Genomic DNA, 21268 nt, shown 5'->3' with positions numbered 1-21268 from the left:
TGGGGATTGAGACTGTGAGCCCTATGTGGGACAGGGACCGTGTCCAATCCGATTCACTTGTATCCACCCCAGTGCCTGACACATAGTAAGCGCTCAACAAATACTACGGTTATTATTATTACTATTATGGAAAAGGGGCATAGAATGGTTATTTAGATAACAGGTGGCCCAGAAGTATTATGAAAGATATTGCTGCTGGATGCATTTTAACAATCGTTTAAGGTTACTGGCTGATACCCTCTCCCATTACCTGCTTGATGGTATCTGATTAATTTCCACTGGAATGTACTCGCTCTGGGGCCAGAGAAAGTTTCTGAAATGCTCTCATGTAGAAAATGTAAATATAGATCCACACATTCCACAATTATAGCTAGAACTTGGGTCAAAGTAAAAATAGATATTCACTCATGTAGAAATCTATCCGGCAACTAACCGCTTCCCGCACACCCGAGGGTTCCAGAGGCCACTATGGTAAGCAGGAGAACAAAGCTGAAGGGCGTTATAATGGTTGAAAAATTGTGAAATGAAAGGTCACTCAGCCAGTCATTTTAAGAGCACGGGCCTTTTCAGAACATACGAAGATAGCAGCTACCACTTTTGGACCAGCTCAATGTGCCCCCCCCCCCAGGATACACTCCATTGATCAATCAATGGTATTTAATGAGCCCTTACTGTTTGATGAGCACTGTACTAGGTGCTTGGAAGAGGATACAGTGATAGACATGTTCCCTGCCTACAAGGAAGGAGCTCACATTCCTCATGAGTTGAGTCCTTTATTTCTCCTATGATTTCCCAAGTACTTAGTACAGTCCATGACAGTAGGTTCTCAATAAATAGCATCACAATTACTATTTTGTCTCAGTGGCAACAGGATATTTGCAGGACGAATGTGATGACAGCCCTCCTCGAATCAATACTAATGATTAGGGACTAATCTTCTAATATCCTTGACTTTCCCACACAATAACCCATCGCATATCTATTGTTTCTCATTGGATCTATTCTCTCTCTCTCTCAAAGCCTACTTCATTCATTCAGTCGAACTTATTAAGCACTGTACTAAGGGCTTGGGAAAGTACAATATAATGATAAACAGATATATTCTGTACCCACAGTGAGCTCACAGTCTAGACTGGGGGGACAGACATTACTATAAATACATAAATATCAGATATGTACATAAATGCTGTGGGGCTGGGAGGGGGAATAATAATAATAATGATGGCATTTGTTAAGCGCTTACTCTGTGCAAAGCACTGTTCTAAGCACTGGGGAGGATACAAGGTGATCAGGTTGTCCCACGTGGGGCTCACAGTCTTAATCCCCATTTTACAGATGAGGGAACTGAGGCCCAGAGAAGTTAAGTGACTTGTCCAAAGTCACACAGCTGACAAGTTGCAGAGCCGGGATTAGAACCCATGACCTCTGACTCCCAAGCCCATGCTCTTTCCACTGAGCCACGCTGCTTCTCTTGATGAATGAATGAATGAATGGAATGAATAAAGGGAGCAAGTCAGGGTGACACAGAAGAGAGTGGGAGAAGAGGAAAGGAGGGCTTACTCAGGGCAGGCTCCTTGGAGATGCGCTTTCAGTATGTCTTTGAAGGTGGGGAGAATAATTGTCTGTCGGATATGAGAAAGGAGGGTGTTCCAGACCTGAGGCAGGACGTGGGCAAGAAGTCAGTGGCGAGATAGACAAGACTGAGGTACAGTGAGAAGGTCAGCATTAGAGGAGCGAAGTGTGCAGGCTGTTTCAGAGGACAACCAAAGGGAGTTAGTTATCTGTTAAATTTCTCCTCAGACTGGAGTGCATCTTTCTTAAATGGAATTTCAACATTACAGAATGAACTGTGATCTAGGTTTGCCACTGGAGAGCCTACTGAATGTTTCCTCTAAAGGCCCTGTATTTTCCCTTTTGACACTGTCATGGTTTTTAACACATGGACAACTTTTGTATTGAGACTGTTATTATTATTGTTACTATTCAACTGTGGTTAATTAAGGTAAGTTAAGCACTTACCATGTGTCAAGCACTGTACTAAGTGCTGGAGATATTACAAGATAATAAGGTCAGATACAATCCCTGTCTCGCACGGGGCTCTGAGAATGAGGCAGACATTTAATTCCCATTTTACAGATTAGGAAACAAACCCAGGAAACAAGTGACTTGTCCAAGATGCAGCAGGCAAATGGAACAACTCACCCCAAATATGCCAGATTCTTCCCTGATCACGCTACTCTCCATTCTTACCACCTCTGAGAGGGGATGAGCAGGAGCAACGAGCAACCGGAGGGGGTATCTCATCCATCAGCAGGTGGCTCTCCAATCCCACAGCTTGGGTTGCTCCTGAAGCCATCCCTTCACCTGCATTCCTGGCTGAGACCCCCGAATTTCAGATATGGGGATGCAGAGGGAAGGAGGGGCATAGGGGAACTCTGGGCAATCCTGGAAACTCTACGGCAATCCCGAGAAGCAGTGTGGTCTCATGGATAGAGCACAGCCCTGGGAGTCAGAAGGACCTGAGTTCTAATCCGGGATCAGCCACTTATCTGCTGTGTGACCTTGGGCAAGTCAGCGTGGCTCATTGGAAAAAGCACGGGCTTTGGAGTCAGAGGTCATGGGTTCAAATCCCGGCTCCGCCAATTGTCAGCTGTGTGACTTTGGGCAAGTCACTTAACTTCTCTGTGCCTCAGTTACCTCATCTGAAAAAATGGGGATTAAGACTGTGAGCCCCCTGTGGGACAACCTGATCACCTTGTAAAGTCCCCGGCACTTAGAACAGTGCTTTGCACATAGTAAGTGCTTAATAAATGCCATCATTATTATTACTTCACTTCTCTGGACCTCAATTATCTCATCTGTAAAATGGGGATGAAGACTGTGAGCCCACATGTGAGACTGTGCTTAAGTGTTTAACAAATACCATAAAAAAAGAGTTTAAATGAGCTTTTTGACGGCTATACAGGCAAAAAGAAAGAATGACTAGACCAAACCCTATGCTTCTCTAGGCGTATTTTTTAAAACCCTTGCACCCACCATACATCATCAGAATTCAAAAAGAAATAGTGGATTGGGCAGCCAGCCCTCTTTAAGACCCATTTTCCAAACGAAGCTACTTGTAAACTTCTTCTATCACCCTTCATCAACTTTTATCAGGCTGGACGATTTATTCTGCTGCTCCAACTACGTTTGGTCCAGCTGTTCAGATTTCATCTCACATCATCCTCTATCTCACCTCCTGTACTGCAAAGTGCCTTAAATCCTTCCGAGTCTAGAAATCTGGACAATTCCAAAGGGCTGGGTAAACCCCTGCTCCAGGCCAGAGTCTTAGAACTTTCCCATAGGGGACCTAACTACCGCCACACCTTAAAAAAAAGAAAAGAAACCACACCCCCAGAAAAAAGGAATAACCCAGTAGCTAAGGTGGAATTACCAAACACCTAGGACCCTAAAAGGGAAACTGGCCTCGTTCCATCAACTTCGGGGTGTAGCCAACTGGGCCAAAACTAGGCTTTGGAGGCCCAAACAAAGCCTGCTGTCTCTGCTCGTTATCCAACTTCAAACGTTCTCTGCCTTGGAGAAACAAGTGGGATCGGAAGAGAGGAAGACACGGCAGTCTACCTGGTTACAAAGCAGTCGGCGTGAAAAATAAGCCAACTTGCTCTTCCCCTCAAAGTCATCCTTTCCCATCCGGTCTTGCCTACACAGTTGGAGGAAACAGCCACCAGAGGATCCATTCTCAGACAGTCGCACACCAAGGAAACAGGAGGGAGGGACAAATAGAGGGAGCAAAGTAGAGGAAGGATGGACCCGGTGCTGATTTTCATCTAAGGAATGTACCTAGGAGGGAAAAAGAGGTCACTTTGTCAGACGAATTCTCCTTACAGACCAACCGGACACTAACCTTTCCAGGGGATGTTGGCTCAGATACACACTGCTCCGGGGGATAAGTTGCAGCTTCCCCTGTTCGTACAGTGAGTCAATCTCTTGCGGCAGGGCAGGAGGGAAGCGGCAGGACCAGAAGGGAGGGTAAACAAACTCTCTCCTCCTCCACCCACTCAGCTGCCGTCACCAGTCAACTCCACGGAGAACTGCCTTCACAATGTTACATTTGGCTCCCGGCAAGACGACGTAGAACGCAGAGACAAGGTAGGCTGATGAAAAAGAAAATGTACCCAAAGATTTAAAGCTTGGCTGATAGACCTAGGGAGGGTGGGGAGCGGAGAGTCCCCAGTATAACTACAGGCAAGTGTAAACACTGGGAAGAAGCTCGCTTAGCTTAGTGCAAGAAGGTAAAGCTAGAACGCTCTGTATGGAACTGGAAAGGAAAACACAAGTTAAGATAAGGCCCAGTAGCTTGGGAAAGTGAAAATGACACAAGGACCTTCAAAAAAAAAAAAAAAGCATTAGTTGTGGTACCAAGGCAGAGCAGTGGATGAATTTGATGGCCTTTTTAGTCTTTTCTATTTTTTGATCCTCAACATCCAGGCAACAAGTTACAACTTCAGGGGATTCTTCTTTATGACCAGTGGATGATCCAGCTGACTGCTTGGGTCTTTTACTTCTTCCTTCCTCTCCCTACCCACTTCCTGGCAACTTCATTAGCCCTCACCAGAGGAATGAGGGAAGAGATGAAAACTCATCCAAGATCAGCTTGCCTTCGTTTAGGTGGCTCCTGCCAACATTTATTAATAATAATGATAATAATAATAATTGTGGTATTTGTTAAGTGCTTACTATGTGCCAGGCAATGTACTAAGCGCTGGGGTGGATACAAGCAAATCAGGTTAGATACAATCCCTGGCCTACCTGGGGCTCACAGTCTGAATCCCCATTTTACAGATGAGGTAACCGACACAGAGAAGTGAAGTGACTTGGCCAAGGTCACAGAACAGACAAGTGGTGGAGCCGGGATTAGAACCCACGACATTCTGACTCCCAGGGCCGTGCTGCTTCTCCAGGGAAAGGCCTTGGGAGCCGATGCCTCCGGGGAGGGGGTGTCAGAGTCAGCTATGGAATTCCTTCTTCTGAATCCATTTGGGAGCATAAATGTAGATCTGACTCAGAGGATTTTTGGTAACTGTTGTTAACCACGGACCCACCCTTGAACATCACTAGAGGAGCAATGCTTGAATGTGGAAAAACCAAAGAGAAATCCGCTGTCCCTACCACCTCTCCTTTCCTCTACCCATCCACTAAGATTCTGTGGCTAAACCTCTGTTCTTACCATAGCCCCTCAGGCAACTCTGCTCTAACATATCCACGGATTGGCTTCAATTGGACCACACTGCTAGATTCAACATAATCCACTGCAAAGAGCACTGAACAGGAAATCACCTGATCTTCCCGTCTCACAAGCCCGCAACCTTGGTGTCATCCTCGACTCTGCTCTCTCGTTCACCCCTCACATCCAAGCCGTCACCAAAACCTGCCGGTCTCAACTCCGCAACATTGCCAAGATCCGCCCTTTCCTCTCCATCCACACCGCTACCCTTCTCATTCAAGCTCTCATCCTATCCCGTCTGGACTACTGCATCAGCCTTCTCTCTGATCTCCCATCCTCATGTCTCTCCCCACTTCAATCCATACTTCATGCTGCTGCACGGATTGTCTTTGTCCAGAAACACTCTGGGCATGTTACTCCCCTCCTCAAAAATCTCCAGTGGCTACCAATCAATCTGCACATCAGGCAGAAACTCCTCACCCTGGGCTTCAAGGCTGTCCATCCCCTCGCCCCCTCCTACCTCACCTCCCTTCTCTCCTTCTCCAGCCCAGCCCGCACCCTCCGCTCCTCTGCCGCTAATCTCCTCACCGTGCCTCGTTCTCGCCTGTCCCGCCATCGACCCCCGGCCCACGTCATCCCCCGGGCCTGGAATGCCCTCCCTCTGCCTATCCACCAAGCTAGCTCTCTTCCTCCCTTCAAGGCCCTACTGAGAGCTCACCTCCTCCAGGAGGCCTTCCCAGACTGCGCCCCCTCCTTCCTGTCCCCCTCCTCCCCCTCTCCATCCCCCCATCTTACCTCCTTCCCTTCCCCATAGCTCCTGTATATATGTATATATGTTTGTACATATTTATTACTCCATTTATTTATTTATTTTACCTGTACATATCTATTCTATTTATTTTATTTTGTTAATATGTTTGGTTTTGTTCTCTGTCTCCTCCTTTTAGACTGTGAGCCCACTGTTGGGTAGGGACTGTCTCTATATGTTGCCAACTTGTACTTCCCAAGCACTTAGTACAGTGCTCTGCACACAGTAAGCACTCAATAAATACGATTGATGATGATGATGATGATCTGGCTTTTAATCCTGCCTCCGATTGTAGTCCCCTTCAATCAAGCAATGGCATTTACTGGGTGCTTAGTGTGTGCAGAACACCGGACTACATGCTTAGGAGAGTACAGTATAACGAATTTGGCAGAGACATCCCCAGCCCACAAGGAGTTTACAAGTCTAGAGGGGGAGGCAGATACTGAAATAAATTCTGGATACGTACATAAATGCTGTGGGGCTAAGGGTGGGATGAATATCAAGTGCTTAAAAGGGTACACTGCACAGTACAGATCCTCACTGTCTTCACTTATACACTGGGGAAAACACTATGATGTCCTACATTGCAGGGATGGATAAATGCACTGAATTCTTCAGGAGGTGGTACCAAATCATTTTCAAATTATTTATTAATTTGGTAAGTCACTTTTAGACACTTTTAGAATTCTTACTCACTTTAGAATCCTTAGGACACCCCCCCCCCCCCCCCCACAACCTTTAGAGAACACTGACCCTTTTGGGAGTTTGGAGACTTTTAACAGCCAATGCCAATATGAAATGCCAATTGTTGAGAAATAAACAGTAGCCTCTGGCTCTAAGAATGAAAGGTTACTGGCTGTTTTTGAGCGCCCTTATTTCATTCCATTCCGAGTAGGTTTGCTTTGATTTGATTTTGGGAAGTAGTGCAACTTAGTGGAAAGAGCATGGGCTTGGGAGTCAGAAGGTTGTGAGTTCTAATTCCGGATCCCGTCAATTATCTGCTGTGTGATCTTGGGCAAATCACTGAGCTTCTCAGTGTTTCAGTTACCGCATCTATAAAATGGGGATTAAGACTGTGAGCCCCATGTGGGACTGGACTGTGTCCAACCAGATTAGCATGTAACTACCCCAGTGCTTAGTACAGTGCCTGGCACATAGTAAGTGCTTAATATATACCATTAAAAAAAAAAGATGTTTCGATTACCAAAGACATAATAGTAAAGTCCTTTAAGATATTTAAAAGAAAAAACACAACCCACAGTACTTCATATCATTAACGCAAAGTGGCAGGTGGTTTATAGTAGAGTCTTACTTCATGTATATCCAAGCAGTTCAGAGTTCGACTGTTCTGTAACTCAGAATTGAGTGTAAAATTGTCGGTGTATGAAGGGATAGCTCTTGTCTTAGAAGATGGACTCACTCCCTCTCCACCGTAATTTTTAAGCAAAATTCTTTGTTCGATTCTCCTCAGCTGCAAGGAAGTCCCCCATCCCCAGCTGGGAAACACACATACATTCAAACAGTTGTGCACTGCACATCTGTGATAAACCAGTACTGTGTTAGCTGAACACAAGTTCAAGTGTGTCCTCTTGAAAAACTATGTTTACTGTGGAATGAACCCAACATCAACTCCACTGAGATTACCCGAGGCTCTTATTCCACGCTTATGATGTGCGAGGTTCAGGAAATGTGTACGCGCGCGCACATGCACACACGCACAAGTTGCAACAAAATTCACAAGGCACAAAAGGACCTTTGGTCGTTTCGCAAACCCTGGCATTGTTGGGAATACAACTGAGGTTCCAGTCTCCCCTTCCCAGGTCTTCCCTGCAGAAGGCTGACACACAGGCAGCAATGACAGCATAGCACGTGTTGAATACCTTCGCTAATGAAATATTAAAATTCCCCTTGCCTCCCTGCTTGCCAAGGCAGCCCTCAAAATTAAATATCGCTTAAGCTTCACCAAGCAAATGCTTCCTTAAGCACTGATGAGGGGAACATTTGGGAAAGAGAAGGAGAGAATGAAATGAAGTTCAAATGTCCCTTGAAGCCAAAACCACAGACTCACATCCTGTGCCAATTCACAAGCTCTGGCACCAGTGGATTGTTTCTCCATTTAAGTAGCAAAACAGGGAAGGCCCTGGGCAAGAACTAAGCCCGCTGAGTTCCTCAAGTGAAGAAGAGATCTCTTCTGGAGAAAAGTTGGCTTCTCAGTACACAGTTATGCTTCTAACAGTCACCTAACTAATCCCACACCCACTACCCTGTAAAGAAAGACCTGTCTGCAGTCCGGATCCGATTCCTGTCCCCCCCTCAGTTTTTGGGCCGAGTGATCTGGGCATTTCTTCTCTGGAGCTGGTGGTGCGGGGAAGAGGAGGAAGGACCCCTCTAGCTCTCATTCATTCATTCATTCAGTCGTATTTATGGAGCGCTTACTGTGTGCAGAGCACTGTACTAAGCGCTTGGGAAGTACAAGTTAGCAACATATAGAGACGGTCCCTACCCAATGACGGGCTCACAGTCTAGAAGGGGGAGACAGACAACAAAACAGAACATGTGGACAGGTGTCAAGTCATCAGAATAAATAGAAATAAAGCTAGATGTACATCATTAACAAAATAAATAGAATAGTAAATATGTACAAGTAAAATAGAGTAAAAAAATCTGTACAAACATATATACAGGTGGGGAGGGGAAGGAAGTAGGGCAGGGGGGATGGGGAGGAGGAGAGGAAAAAGGGGGCTCAGTCTGGGAAGGCCTCTTGAGGAGGTGAGCTCTCAGTAGGGCTTTGAAGGGAGGAAGAGAGTTAGCTTGGTGGATGTGCGGAGGGAGGGCATTCCAGGCCAGGGGGAGGACGTGGGCCGGTGGTCAACGGAGGGATAAGTGAGAACGAGGTACAGTGAGGAGGTTAGCAGCAGAGGAGCGGAGGGTGGGCCGGGCTGGAGAAGGAGAGAAGGGAGGGGAGATAGGAGGGGGCGAGGTGATGGACAGCCTTGAAGCCGAGAGTGAGGGGTTTTTGCTTGATGCGTAGCCGCTAGCTCCTCTCTACAAGCTGCCTGCCAACCCTACCAGTTTATACTCCTTCATGCCCCTCAATATTGCCCATTGATGCAAAGAGAATTCCCACTGCTGAAAGACTGACCTAACCGATCGCAAGTATCCAATCCCACTTAATAATAATAATAATAATAATGGCATTTTTAACTGCTATGTGCCAAGCACTGGAGTAGATACAGGATAATCTGGGCGAAAACAGTCCTCCGGGGCAGACAGATTAACTGGAAGGAGAAAAGGTATTGAATCCCTATTTTCTGAAGAGGAAACCGAAGCACAGAGAAGTTAAGTGACTTTCCCACAGTCCCAGACAAGTAGCAGAGTAGTAGAGAAGAGCCTGGCCTAGCGGAAATAGCACGGGCCTGGAAGTCGGAGGACCTGGGTTCTAATCCTAGCCCTGCCAAGCGCTTGCTGGGAAGCACACATACATTTAAACGGTTGTGAATTTGCATATCTGGGCAAGTCACAGCTTCTCTCTGCTCTACTGTTCTCACTCCTACTCAGTCTGTGAGCTCCATGCAGGACAAGGATTGTGCCCAACAATCAAATTAGAACAGGGTTTGACGTACAGTACGTGCTTAAATACTATTTTTTTTTTAAAAAGCAGCCAAGCCTAGTCCCGTGCTCTTCCCACTAGACTATGCTGTTTCTCTTCTTCCCAATCCCTATCCCATGGTCTAATCTAGGGAGCAATGGCCTACCTGAGAGGGTTCCCCCAGAGCAGGGTCAGGAAATAGCAAATAAGAGTTAAGACACCTTGACCCTCCACCATTCTGTGACATATCTGAAGACAGACTTATGGGCCAAATGACTATTTAAAATTACAAAACAACTGACTTCTGCAACCAAAATATAGAGCTAGGTAGCCTACAGTAATACCTCTAGACTGTATGCTTGTTGGGCAGGGCACGTGCCTACCAACTCTGTTATACTGCACTCTCCCAAGTGCTTAGTACAGTGCTCTGCAGCATAGCAGCTTGGCCTAGTGGATCGAGCACGGGCCTGGGAATCAGAAGGACCTGAGTTCTAATCCCGCCTCTGCCCCTTGTCTGCCATGGGACCTTGGGCAAGTCACTTCACATCTCTGTACTTCAGTTACCTCATATCTACACTGAGGATAAAGGCTGCGGGGCCCCATGTGGGAAACGGACTGCATCCAACCTGATGAACTTGTATCTACTCATGCACTTACAACAGTGCTTGTTCTTCTTATTATTATTATAACAGACAGGGGGTGTCCAGCCTGATTGATTTGTATCTACACCAGCACTTAGGACAGTGCCTGGCACATAGTAAGTGTTTTACAAATACTATAAAAAATAAAACTATAAATACAATTAACTGATTGGTTAAACTAATGCTTTCAAATACAGTCAAAGAGTAGGCAAAGGAGAAACCTGGAAAAGTCACCATTTCAAAGTCCTGCAGTCTAATAAAAGGGAATAAATCATAACCGCAGAAATGGGCACCAGCAGGCAAGTGTCACCATAGACTAACACGGAGGATGACAGGAGGTGAAAGAATCTGAAATGGATCTACTGCTTCCCAACCGCCTTAAACCAGTGCAGGTTACCCAGAAGGTTGTTGCTTTGGCTATCAGGGTGACTTCTGTTTTAAGAAACTGCTCATTTTTATTAATGTGGATAACCTCTACTGACCATGTCTCCATTAACACATTAAATAGCCAGTGCACCATTCTGGGTTAACATGATCTTCAAAATGCCTAAGTTCTGTCCATTCCTGGTTATTTAAAAAAAAAAACCAGCTAGAACTCACCACATTAGCCAAGAATTTCAGTCTGGAATGGTGCCAGAGTATGAAGACTTGGCAAAAGAGGAGATTTAGCCTTCAACTCTCCAAAGGAAAGACGACTCTCCTGTAGACAAGCCTCTTGGTTCTGCATTCAGAATCAAGTTCCACCAAGTCAGACTCAAAAAAAAGAAACCCAACCCAATGAAACCCAAGCCTAATGTCTGAAACCCCAACATTAACTCTGAATCCTCCCTGTCTTCCAAGGTCCTCGCTGTATCAAGCAGAAATGGCTGGCTTTAATCCTTCTTTCCATCCTAGTCACTCTCTTCTCCCACTACACCAAAGTTTGCAATCTTCTTTCCAATAAGGCTAACCTACTCAATTCATATCCCTCTCCTCTCTCCCTCCATGGGTCTTTTGCTAACTCCACCCACCTTTCCCATCCAAAAGACCACAGCTCTCCCCACCTTCAAAGCCTTTCTGAATTCGCATCTACTGAAAAAGGCCTTGCATGGGCCTGTGAATCAGAAGATCCTGGGTTCTAATCCTAGCAACGCCACCTGTCTGCTGTGTGGCCTTGGCCAAGTCACTTCAGTTCTCTCATCTGTAAAATGGGGATTGAGACTGTGAGTCTCACAGTCCCTGTGTCCAGCTCGATTTGCTTATATCTACCCCAGAGCTTAGTACAGTGCCTGGCACATCGTAAGCGCTTAATACCACAATTATTATTATTCCCTCATTAATCTCTCACCTACCCACTTTATATTCCCCAAACTGCCACTTCCATAATTCCCTGCCACTTAAGCAAGCCTCAATGCACTTATGGACATATCTTTATACTCTAATATTTCCTTCTACCCACAATCTGTTTTAATGTCTGTTTCCCCTGAAAGACTGCAAGATCCTTGAGGGCGGGAATCATGTATACCCATTCTGCTATACTCCCTCAAGCATTCAGTGAGGGGCTCTGCTCACAGGGAAAGGGCTCAATAAATATTATTGATTGATTGGATGCTGGTGCTTATCAAAAACTACAGAGTACATGCTCTTAAAATTCAAGATGCTTTGTCCAAATTTTTGACACTTTCTCCGTCCTTTCCTCTCCAACCAAACCACTACCTTGCTGGTTAAATCTCCCATCCTATCCCAATTGGATTACTGCATCAGCCCCCTCTCTGATCTCCCATCCTCCTGTCTCTCCCCACTTCAGTCTATACTTCACGGATCACCTTTGTGCAGAAATGCTCTGGGCATGTTACTCCCCTCCTCAAAAATCTCCAGTGGCTGCCTGTCAACCTACGCATCAAGCAAAAACTCCTCACTCTCGGCTTCAAGACTCTCCATCACCTCGCCCCCTTCTACCTCACCTCCCTTCTCTCCTTCTACAGCCCAGCCCACATCCTCACACCTCTGCCACTAACCTCCTCACTGTACCTCGTTGTCGCCTGTCCTGCCGTCGAACCCCAGCCCACGTCCTCCTCCTGGCCTGGAATGCCCTCCCTCCGCACATCCGCCAAGCTAGCTGTCTTCCTCCCTTCAAAGCCCTACTGAGAGCTCACCACCTCCAAGAGGTCTTCCCAGGCTGAGCCCCCTTTTTCCTCTCCTCCTCCCCATCCCCCCGCCCTACCTCCTTCCCCTCCCCATGGCACCTGTATACATGTTTGTACAGATTTATTACTCTATTTATTTTACTTGTACATATTTACTATTCTATTTATTTTGTTAATGATGTGCATTTTCCTATAATTCTATTTATTCTGACAACTTGACACCTGTCCACATGTTTTGTTTTGTTGTCTGTCTCCCCTTTCTAGACTGTGAGCCCGATGTCGGGTAGGGACCGTCTCTAGATATTGCCGACTTGTACTTCCCAAGCGCTTAGTACAGTGCAAAGCACACAGTAAGCGCTCAATAAATATGACTGAATGAATGAAGTAATGTCACCTCCAGGTAAGTCTGTGTCTAACGTTCCCATCTGCTTCCCACTGGCTTCTGAACGCTCGTTAATATAGATGTCCATTTCCACCCCCGAGCCAGCTCCCTTTCAGGGGTGAATGAAATCAGAGCCTCCCAGCTCCCTCCTGGTTTAAGACTCAATTTGTTGAACACTTGCATAGTTAGAAGGCCCCTCTGAGAAGGAATTAGCAAAGAGCTATTTCACTCATGGGTTATTTGTTTCCCTGCTTTAATATTTCTAACCAGCCTCAATATAAAGAGGTTTAGAACAGGCTGCTCAGCATTCTGCCAACCCGGAACTTTCAAAGTCCATCACGACTGAAAACCATTTTCTATACCATTCACCTAAGGTTTAATACGTAGAGTGAAACATTAATTTTGCTCCTTAAACCGCCCCCATTAAACGAGCCACTTAAAAAAAACAAACCAAACCTCTTCCCTGTGCTGTCAACTGTACAACCTTCACTGAACACAGCCCAGCAAGCACTTCACTCCAAAAGCTATTTATTGCAGGCACAAAAATCTTATTGAAATAACTAGGGCAAAGCTCGCATTCACTCATGAGGCTCTGCGTCTCTAGTGTTTGTACGACACAAAAGTATTTTTACTCAGCGACTTCTGCGCTTCCTGGATCTGTTTGAAAAACTACAAAAGTACCCAGAAGGACTATGTTAAGGACTCTCTTCCCACTTCAGGGACAGAGCTGGGCAGGGCATCAAAACCCCACTGGAACGTGGCAGGCAGAGGGGCGGGAAAAGGTAAAGAGACTAGCTGTGAGGTGCAACGCTCCTGCTGAATTCCGGAGATAGGGTTCCCCGCAGGATGGGCACTGCCCGCTTGGACTCCATTGCCAGAAAGAGGATCTGAAACTGCTGGCCATGTGGAATTTTGAATGGCTCCCAAAGTTGTGTTAAGTGAACATCCAGGGAGAATACCGCTCGCAGCAAACCTCAGAAAAAGAGGCAGCCAGCCAAGGAGACAATTTGGGGAGCCGGCTCATTTGAGTCTGTTGTGAAAGGCCCAATCTTGGCCCCAGAAATGAAAATAATCATAATTGTAGCAATTGTTAAGTGCTTACTATGTGCCAAGCACTGTACTAAGCCCTGGGATAGATTCAAGATAATCAGGTGCCAAGTAAATAATAATAATGATGGTATTTGTTAAGCGCTTACTATGTGCAAAGCACTGTTCTAAGCGCTGGGGAGGTTACAAGGTGATCGGTTTGTCCCACGGGGGGCTCACAGTTTTAATCCCCATTTTACAGATGAGGTAACTGAGGCACAGAGAAGTGAAGTGACTTGCCCCAAGTCACACAGCTGACAGCTGGCGGAGCCGGGATTTGAACCCATGACCTCTGACTCCAAAGCCCATGCTCTTTCCACTGAGCCACGCAGTAGGAAGGAGAACAGCTTTGAATCCCCATTTTGCAGGGGAGGAAACTGAGGCACAGAGAAGTTAAGTGACTTATCCAAGGTCACACAGCAGACAAGGGGTAGAGCCAGGATTAGAACCCAGGTTCTCTGACTCCCAGACCCCAGTTCTTTCCACTAGGCCACACTGTTTCCCCGCAAGGGAAACAGAAAGAGTTCCATTTCCCCAAATAAAACAAAACCTCGACAACCTACGCCTGGTCTTCTTCCAGATTTCATCAATTTCACTCCAGAGCCGAGGTTCAGGAGAGAGGATTCCTAAAAAGGGAAGTGTGGAGAAAAGTCGCCTAAGGAGAAACAGGAACCTCATCAAAATAGTATAGAAGAGGAAACCGGGGCCCATTTCGTCTACTTAACCACTTTCCACAGTGAAGCATGGGTGGAGGACAGATTCCCTGTGGTGCCCTGCAAGTGGGAAAGAAAATCCCGGCTCTGCTGCTTGGTGAGCTGTGTGACCTTAGACAAGTCACTTCACTTCTCTGGGCCTCCATTAACTCAACTGTGAAATGGGGATCAAGAGTGTGAGCCCCATGTGGGACATGGACCGTATCCAACCTGATTAGCTTGTATCTACCCCAGCGCTTAGTGCAGAGCCTGGCACATAGTAAGCGCTTAACAAAAACCAAAGAGGAAATAGCTAACTTCAACACCACATTCATTCATTCATTCAATTGTATTTCGGAAAATGAACAATCAAGCAAGCAAAACCCAGCTGCAAACAACACGGAGAAACTCAGCAATTTAGATACCTGTCTAGGAGGCCCTTTTATAAATTTTAACTGCTAGATCTGATTCGATTATATCTACCCAATCCTTAGCCCAGTGCTCGTCATGAAGAGGTACTTAAATACCGAAACTAACTTCGGATGTAAGGGATTCTCTGAAAAGTGGTCCCTTCTGTTTGCCAAGCAGGAACGGCCTCATTAGTCATTCATTCAATCACATTTATTGCGCGCTTACTGCGTGCACAGGACTGTACTAAGCACTTGGGAAGTACAAGTCGGTAACATATCGAGATGGTCCCTACCCAACAACAGGCTCACAGTCTAGAAGGGGGAGACAGACAACAAAACAAACCATGTAGACAGGTGTCAAAATCATAAGAACAAATAGAATTAAAGCTATATGCACATCATTAACAAAATAAATAGTAAATATGTACAAGCAATAGAGTAATAAATCTGTACAAATATATATACAGATGCTGTAGGGAGGGGAAGGAGGTAGGGCGGGGGGATAGGGAGGAGGAGATGAAAAAAGGGGGCTCAGTATGGCTCAGTGGAAAGAGCATGGGCTTTGGAGTCAGAGGTCATGGGTTCAAACCCCAGCTCCGCCAATTGTCAGCTGTGTGACTTAGGGCAAGTCACTTAACTTCTCTGTGCCTCAGTTACCTCATCTGTAAAATGGGGATTAAGACTGTGAGCCTCCCGACGGACAACCTGATCACCTTGTAACCTCCTCAGCACTTAGAACAGTGCTTTGCACATAGTAAGCGCTTAATAAATGCCATCATTATTATTATTATTATGTGAGATTACCTGAGCCATGGACTGGTGCTCATTTTACAACACCTTTACTCTCCATCTTCCAGGCCACTACCCTAGTTCAAAGCCTCTACACCTCCTGGTTAGATTACTGTGTCCACCTCCTAACTGCTCTCCCTAGCTCCAGCCTCTCCCTTCTTTCACCTAAGTTGCATTCCGCAGCACATATCAACTCCCTGAGCGCAGAGATCATGTCTACTAACTTTACTGTACTCTCCCAAGTGCTTAGTTCCACGCTCTGCACACAGTAAGTGCTTAAATGCATTCATTGACTCAATCGTATTTATTGAGCGCTTACTATTGACTGATTGAAGGCAGTTTGAATCGCACCACACAGCAGTCCTCAAAAACCTCCAGATGCTCCCCAGTTCTTCTTGCGGAAAACAAAAACTCCTAACCACCGGTTCCAAGGCTCTCCCACCAGCTGCCTTGCCCTTATCGGTCTGTTGTATTCTCCTGCTACATCCCGGCTCAACCTCTTTGCTCCTTACAAACCTCACTCTGAATTCTCCTGTTTCTGAACCATTGCTCACACTTCTCCTCTTGCATGGACCGCCTTCCCCACCCAAATCTGCCAAACCACATCCATCTCCACCTACAACGCCCTTCTAAAAAGCCATCTCCTCCGCCAACAGGCCTTGCCTAATCCCCACCTTCCTGATCAAATCACCCCATGAAGTCACCTTAAACACATACACAACAGAATTATCATGTAATTCCTTACTTTGTTTTAACTTTTATATTTATGCTCCTATTCTTTTACCTTTGATTTCTGGCAATTTAGCTCCTTATAGGATGCGGATTGTCTTTCCCCTCTGTTTAATGTATGTTCCCAGGTGTTCTACACAATGATATGGTGACATTAAGTGCTCAGAAAAGACTGTTGAGGAGGCTGTCAAAGTCACGTTTTATGGTACTTGTTAAGTGCTTGCAATGTGCCAGGCACTGTACTAAGCGCTGGGGTAGATACAAGATAATGGGGTTGGACACAGTAGGGACCGTCTCTACATGTTGCCAACTTGTACTTCCCAAGCGCTTAGTACAGTGCTCTGCACACAGTAAGCGCTCAATAAATACGATTGAATGAACGAATGTCCCCCATGGGACTCAGTCTTAATCTCCATTTTACAGATGAGGTAACTGAGGCCCAGAGAAGTTAAATGACTTGCCCAAGGTCACCCAGCAGACAAGTGGTGGAGCCAGAATTAGAACACAGGCCCTCTGACTCCCAGGCCCATGGTCTTTCCACTAGACCCGCTGCTTTTCCAAACTTACTTACAGGATGACTACACCCTGGGAACAAAAAGTAGGAGTCAGTCAATTGTATTTATTGAGCACTTACTGTATGCAGAATACTTTACTCAGGGCTTAGAAGAGTACAATATTACAGTAGGCAGACACATTCCCACAATGCCCACAATGAGTTTACAGTCTAAAGGTGGAGACAGACATTAATATAAATAAATAAAATACAGATAGGCGTATAAGTGCTCTGGGACTGGGAAGGGGGAGATGAATAAAGGGAGCAAATCAGGGCGACGCAGAGAAAGGAGAGGGAGACCCCCTTTTACCATCACCATCATTATCAGAATTCACTGTGGGTCCGGCTAATTGACTTGTACCTACCCCAGCGCTTAGAACAGTGTTTGACACATAGTAAGCGCTAAACAAGCACCACAAAAAAACCCCAGAAAGCACCAAACCCTGACTGCCTCGAAAAGAGCACAGCTGTTGACAATCTCACAGTCAGTGTGCTAGGTGCTCTATACAACAGGCACACAGAGTTGGCCCTCACGAAACGAGCAGTCACAAGGTCATGAAATTGTAGAAGTAGAGGTAGAGTGCACACATCCTGTTTTCTAGGAACATCTCTTTGAGGATTTAGAACTAAATGAGCTAAGTCTATGTATCTGAATGAAACGCCAGGCCCATGTGATGCAGTGGTAAATAATAATAATAACAATTTTGGTATCTGTTAAGCGCTTTCTATGTGCAAAGCACTGCTCTAAGTGCTGGGGAGGATACAAGGTGATCGGGTTGTCCCACGGGAGGCTCACAACCTTAATCCCCATTTTACAGAAGAGGTAACTGAGGCCCAGAGAAGTCAAGTGACTTGCCCAAAGTCACACAGCTGACAAGCAGCGGAGCCGGGATTTGAACCCATGACCTCTGACTCCCAAGCTCATGCTCCTTCCACTGAGCCATGCTGCTTCTCTGCACCTCGCTATATTTTGGGTCCAGGATATTCAGTTTTCTCTCTCCTCTGGCTAATAACCCTCTCCCCTAATGAGCTGACCCAGACTTATGGTTTCCACTTATTACCTCCACTTGATTCCCTGGCCAACCAGTCTAGATAAAAAAAATTCATTCTTTCATTCATTCAATCGTATTTATTGAGCACTTACTGTGTGCAGAGCACTGTACAAAGTACTTGGAAAACACAATTCAGCAACAAAGAGAGACAATCCCTACCCACAACGGGCTCACAATCCAGAAGGAGGGAGACGGGCAAAACTGGCAAACAGGCATCAATAGCATCAATATAAATAAACAGAATTATAGATATATACACAACAAAACAAGTAAACAGGCATTAATATAAATTAGCAGAATTATAGATATGTACATATATAAACAAGTGCTGGTGGGGGGGTGGGAGGGGAGAGGTATATCTAACTCTGTAAGTGATACTTGGGTCAGAGCTGAAACCAAACAGGGAAGAGTGGGACTTTTGAATTCTAGCTAAGACTGGGGCAGGGGCATTATCACTTCTAGCTTCAGTTTCTTCCTGTAAGGGGGAGTATTTATTGAGCCCTTACTGTGTGCAGGGTAATAATAATAATGGCATTGTTAAGCGCTTACTATGTGCAAAGCACCGTTCTAAGCTCTGGGGAGGATACAAAGTGATCAGGTTGTCTCACGTGGGGCTCACAGTCTTAATCCCCATTTTAAAGATGAGGTAACAGGCACAGAGAAGTTAAGCGACTTGCCCAAAGTCACACAGCGGACAAGTGGCGGAGCCGGTACTGCACTTAGCGCTTAGGAGAGTACAATTACATTAGAGTTCGTAGAAACGGTCCCGGCCCACAAGGAGTTGACAGTCCAGAAGACTGGATGTATTGTTACGGATTACTTAAATAAACTTAATGGACTCCACAATAAAGGAGCTAAGTGTAACTAAAACTTTGAGGAAAGTCTCAGAATCCCAGGACAAAAGTAAAGGTGATCTGTCTCCTTCTCTGCAGTATCCTATTTCCTCCTGCCTTCAGCACATCTCTACTTGGATGTCACTGTGGGCAGGAATTTGTCTGTTTGTTGTTCTACTGTACTCTCCCAAGCGCTCAGTACAGTGCTTTGCACACAGTAAGCACTCAATAAATACAACTGAATGAATGAATGTCCCGCCGGCACCTCGAGCTTAACGTGGCTGAAATGGAACTCCTCATATTCCCACCCAAACCATGTCCTCCCCCTGACTTTCCTATCACTGTGAACAGTACCACCACCCTTCCTGTCTCACAAACCTGTAACTTTGGCATTATCCTCAACACATCTCTCTCCTTCCAACCACATTTTCGATGTCACCAAATCCTGTCAATTCAACCTTCACAATATCACTAAAACCCGGCCCTTCATCTCCATCTCAACTGCTTCCATATTAATCCAAGCACTTATCCTAGCCAACCTTAATTACCGCATCAGCCCCCTTGCTGACCTCCTTGCCTCCTGTCTCTCCCCACTTCAGTCCATACTTCACTCTGTTGCCCTTATTTTTCTACAAAACCGTTTTACCATTGGTTTTAAAACACTCAATTACCTTACCCTCTCCTACCTTACCTCTGATTTCCTACTAGAAACCAGTCCGCACACTTCTCTCCCATACTGTCAAATTATTCGCTGGCCCTCAATCTCGTCTTCTCTCGTCGTCAAACCCTGGTCCACATCCTGCCTCTGACTTGGAACTCCCCTCCCTCTTCGTATTTGACAGGCTACCCCTCTCCCCACCTTCGAAGTCTTATTAAAATCACAACTCCTCCAAGAGGGCTTCTCCAATTAACCCCTCATTTCCTCTTCTTCCATTCTCTTCTGCATCGCTGTGTCACTTGGATTTGCATCCTTTATTCAGCGCACCCTCGGCCCCACGGCACTTACACACGTACACGAAATTTAATTATTTATATCAATGTCTGCCTCCCCCTCTAGACTGAAAGCGTTTTATGGGTAGGAAATGTGTCTTCCAACTGTTACACTGTACTCTCCCAAGTTCAGTGCCCTGCGTCCACTAAGCACTCAAAATAAACAACTGATTGTTCGATCGATTAAAGGTGACTCCAAGAGGTTGCGCCCTGCCTACCGCATTAAGGGGCCTCAATCTCGTGTTCACAGAATATCTTCTGATTCCAGAGAAACCATAATTCAAGTTTCCTAATGAAATTATATTAGCAGTTCAGACAGGACTCTTGTTCATAAAAACAGCCAAAGCAGAGAGGAGGGAAAAGGAAAAATGGGAAGACAAAGGAAAGGGAGAAAATGACGGGGAATTTTTTTGACAGGCAGTTCACACACAGATAATCGAGCATATTTTTCTCAGTAAATAGGAATGGAATCTTGCTGTAATGAACAACCCAGTTCCAGCATAGGCCACCACTAACAAGAACTGAATTGCTAAGTGAATGCTTTTTTTTCCACTGGAGTAAACTTCCAGTTAGAATGAAATTGCTCGTTCAAATCATATACAAACACACTTCTACTTCAATAGGCTTTCATCAGAACACTGTTAAAAACGGTGACACCCGCAAAAAGATGGAATGGGTTGGAAAATACTACAGTAGAAAGAGTTTCAGCATTTTCTTGTCTACAACTGCATTTCTGAACTTCTGGACTTCCTTCTAGACTGTGAGCCCGCTGTTGGGTAGGGACCGTCTCTATATGTTGCAAACTTGTACTTCCCAAGCATTTAGTACAGAACTCTGCACACAGTAAACGCTCAATACAACTGAATAAATGAATGAATGAACCAACTGCTTATACTTTTTGAGTTCCTACCGTGTGTAGAGCACTATACTACTAGAATTATTAGACATGATCCCTGCCCTCGAGGAGATTACAATCTAGCTAGAAAGTCGAACACTAAAGAGATATTTTTCACATCATTTATTTAAAATAAATGACGTGCTGGAAGAACTCCTACAGACTGCCACGCCAGCACATTTTCACTTGGTTGGATGAACTGATACAATTTAAAAGTTTCCCAGACACAACTGCCAAACAAAAATTGCCAGTTTTTCATTCATGATCCTGCGGTGCTATATTAGCACCAGAAAAAGGGAAAAGTGTAGCATAACTTAACAGCAGATAGAAAACACTTCATTTTAATCCAAGCCAACTGCGGAAAACAAAACTGCTCATTTCAAGTTGAGAAAAACATATCTGCATTTTTAAGGAAGAAAAACAGAACTAAGCCAAATCCCAGTAGATATGTGTACAATAGAAGCATTTG

The 21268-nt window shown here is 45.4% G+C and overlaps 1 protein-coding gene across 1 annotated transcript in view; it reads right to left on the bottom strand.

The window, feature by feature from the left end:
• Window positions 1–21268, bottom strand: part of BRD3 (bromodomain containing 3) — a 123678-nt gene that overhangs the window by 28005 nt on the left and 74405 nt on the right. Inside the window, exon 3 of the mRNA XM_038744949.1 lies at window positions 3905–4154. The gene's annotated coding sequence lies outside the window, so the exon portion shown is untranslated. The remainder of the gene's footprint in view (window positions 1–3904; window positions 4155–21268) is intronic.

This window comes from Tachyglossus aculeatus, chromosome 4, assembly GCF_015852505.1.
Source record: "Tachyglossus aculeatus isolate mTacAcu1 chromosome 4, mTacAcu1.pri, whole genome shotgun sequence".
NCBI classification, from domain to species: domain Eukaryota; kingdom Metazoa; phylum Chordata; class Mammalia; order Monotremata; family Tachyglossidae; genus Tachyglossus; species Tachyglossus aculeatus.
The sequence above is the reverse complement of the archived record's forward strand: the minus strand, read 5'-3'. Positions and strand labels throughout refer to the sequence as shown.